The 3,684-nt window shown below is 31.9% G+C and overlaps 1 pseudogene; it reads left to right on the top strand.

The window, feature by feature from the left end:
• The first annotated feature begins 247 nt into the window (after nucleotides 1-247).
• LOC149559865 (putative chromatin-remodeling complex ATPase chain) lies at nucleotides 248-3,462 on the top strand (annotated as a pseudogene).
• The last annotated feature ends 222 nt before the right edge of the window (nucleotides 3,463-3,684 follow it).

Here is a 3,684-nt window from a genome sequence, read left to right as displayed (position 1 = left end):
AGTTACAAGGCTTAATATTTTTTCTAAATTACAAGTACAAGTTAAAATTGTGATAAGATAGGAATTTTATTTATTTCCATCTCTTTTCACTTTTCCTTGTCTTCAATTCTCCATATAATATGCTTCTAAATTTGCATTTGAAAAGGGCTATATAACATATATTCTATCTTGGATTAGCCTCTTATATGTTTTGGTGTTGTCTAACAAAGCTCTATTTTATTAGAATCTGCAACTGTGGGATCCCCACATGCAAGATCTTGGCCTCTGTGATGGTAGTGACAATGTTGATGGTTTTAATATGTCAGATGTTGATCTCACATCTAAAAACTATGAAGATGTATCTAGTAGTTCACATGATCAGTCTGATCCACTATTCAAGAACACAAGTGTAGCTTGCTCCAACATCGAGAGGGATGCTTTTTTTGTTGAGTCGAGTGGTCACATTGACAATACTCATGAGGTTTGTTTGCTAAGAATGTACCTCTAGCTAGCATTTTTCTCCTACAATTACATTTGGTTTGTTCTCCCTTCTAAAATATACACACATAGGATAATTTTTTATTCTGTGATCATGAATATGGAGACCACATTGTTTGGCCAAATATAAAGAGGAGACTTTCATATAACCTATTAATGTTCTTTTGATAAATGAGTCATGGGCCTTCTTTCATCAGAAAGTAGGTTCTTCCTTTAGCTAGATGCCAAATTCTGTTTGTATTATGTTCAAGTGACATTCAACTTCATGGTAGTTGTTTGTCTTATTTCTCAAACATTTGGGATATATGAAAATTAGAAACTAAGACATGTCAAAGGAGTGAAATTATTGTCTGATAGCTTTATTGAGATGCGATTGGGACTTTTCAACTTTTTAAATATCATCTATCCTTTTAATAATAATTAGTTATTGTTCTTCACTATGTAACAGCATGCAAATGCATCCACTATGTGGAAAGAATTCACGACCCTAGAAGGAAGAAAGTAGTAATCTCATCCTTACATAAAATGCTCTCAATTTTTAGACAATTTCAATTGTCTTGAGATCTATTAATATCAAATCTCTAACAATTTGGATTATTGTTGTCTGCTACAATTGATTCTTCTACTTCATAGTTAACTTGGAAACATCTTTGGTTTTTTTGCTCTTTTTGTTATTGTTTATGTTCAGGCATTCAAGAAAAAATGAGAGATTACCAACTAACCCAATTGAACTGGCTCATTCGATTGTATGAAAATGGGATAAATGGAATACTTGTAGATGAAATGGTAGTGGACATTCTCTAAAATTATTATATTATTTGAACGTAGTTTGTTTCTACAAAGGACTTTATGTAAATGCATTAAACATTTTCTTTTCTTCTTTATTTTATAAGGGCTCAGAAAAACCTTGCAAACAATCTCCTTACTTGGATATTTACATGAATTTTGAGGAATATTAGGCCTTCACATGGTTCTAACACCCAAATCAACCATTGGTAATTGGATGAATGGGACTTGACAATTCTGTCCAATTTTACAGGTAGTGGAGCTTCTTAGAAGCCAAGAAGAAAGGGTTTGTATTTACTGATGACTATAATTGCCCAATTTTAACCTATTTCATTTTTAAATGATTGTTAATCAGTTGCTAATGATTTTGGTCCTTCTTAAATTATACAGGCAAACATCCATGAAAATATGTTGGTACTCGGGAAATTTGATGTGTGTGTCACTAGTTTTGAGATGACAATTAAAGAAAAAACATCACTTAAATCATTCAGTTGGTGATACATTATTATTGATTAGGCACATCAAATTAAGAATGAAAATTCAGTTCTTGCAAAAATAATGAGAATCTATAGCACCAATTATAAGCTTCCCATAATTGGGACACCTCTTCAAGTATGATACATCTCTAGTCTTTTGAAGACATATATTATGTTCCTATGACATTTTTATGTTGATAAGTAACTTGACTCTATGGATGTTGGTCCAATACGAATGAGTCTTATAGCTAGTACAAGAAGCCTTGTTATGTGTTAACTATTATTTATACGGTCTATTTGCTTGTGCTTGCAAAAAAATCTCCATGAAGTTTGGTCATTGCTAAATTTCTTACTCCCAAAAATTTTAGCTCTACTTCTCGACTTTTGATGAATGGTTCCAAATATCTGGTGAAACTAATCAACAAGAAGTTGTCCAATAGCTTCACAAGGTACCTTAGTCAAATTTATTTTGTTATCTACTCTTTTTTGGAAATTTGTATGCATTAAACATGGGTCTCTTTGTCTAAATTTTGTTTCACTTGAAGTTTCTTCAACCATTTCTATTGTAGAAGTTTAAATTTGATGTTGAGAAGGGTTTTGCCCCTAAAAAGGAGACAATATTGAAAGAAGGGATGTCAAAATTACAAAAAAAGTTTTACTAAGGCCTTCTTCAAAAGGACTTGAAGATTTTCAATGTTGGAGGAGAGCATAAGCACCTACTAAATATAGCTATGTAACTAAGAAAATGTTGTAACCATCCATCTCTTTTCCAAGGTGTTGAGCCAGGACCACCATATACACTAGAGACTATTTAGTCACAAATGTAGGTAAGTGTTTTGATTTAGTTTTTAATGTAGATAAGTGTTGGTTTGTCATATCATTATGGGTTCTATTTGATACTATCTTAAGTTTTTCCACACTTGTAGGTTTAATATGTTAATTTTGCTAATTATATCATCTTGGATTTTGCCATTTACTAGGCAAAATGGTTCTTTTAGACAAGCTTCTTCCAAAGCTGAAGGATTGTGATTCCCAAGTTCTCATTTTTTCTCAAATAAGTTGTAGTTTAATGAAATTGTTTCATAGTAGTATTCTTAATTATGCAAGAGCCTACTTGAATATATATTGTCTTCTATAGATGACGAGGCTATTGGACATTCTAGAGGATTATTGTTTGTACCAAGGATATCAATATTGCTAAATTGATAAAAATACAAATGGTGAGGAGTGTGATGCTTCAATAGATTCTTTCAACCAAGAGGGCAATGTCAAATTTATTTTCTTGCTTTCTACTAGAGTAGGAGGTCTGGGCATTAACTTTGCCACTATGATAGTGACTGCCATGCACCTATTATATGAGGAATATTATATTAGGTGTGAACATTGCTACTAGATTATTTGGAATCTAAAACTTTCAAGGTTACAGGAATCCTCAAGTAGATTTAAAAGCATAAGATTGTGCACATAGGATTGGCCAGAAGAAAGAAGTTCAAGTCTTTTGATTTTGTACAAAGTTTTTCCTTTTTACTTGAGTTGAGAAAAATATTTTAAAGTTTTGTTGTTATTTTTTAAGATTTACTCTTGTTTATAATTGCAGTATACTATAGAGGAGGTGATAGAGAGAGCTTATAAGAAACTTGCACTAGATGCCTTGGTTATACAACAAGGACTTTTGGCAGAGGAGAAAGTTAATATATCATTTAGGCTTTTGGGTCAATGGTGATGATTACATGCTAGTTCATTTTGTTTTTATGAATCAAGGTATATCCCCACTGCTTATTAAAGTTAATGCCCAATTTTAACCTATGTCTATTTTAAAGGATTGTTAATCAGTTGCTAATGATTTTTGGCCTTCTTAAATTATGCAGGCAAACATCCATGAAAATATGTTGGTACTAGGGAAATTTGATGTGTGTGTCACTAGTTTTGAGATGACAATTAAATA

This window comes from Cupressus sempervirens, chromosome 4 (assembly GCF_028749045.1).
Source record: "Cupressus sempervirens isolate cs-2001-9-10 chromosome 4, ASM2874904v1, whole genome shotgun sequence".
NCBI lineage: Eukaryota > Viridiplantae > Streptophyta > Pinopsida > Cupressales > Cupressaceae > Cupressus > Cupressus sempervirens.
Note: the sequence above shows the minus strand (reverse complement) of the source record. Positions and strands in the feature narration are given on the sequence as shown.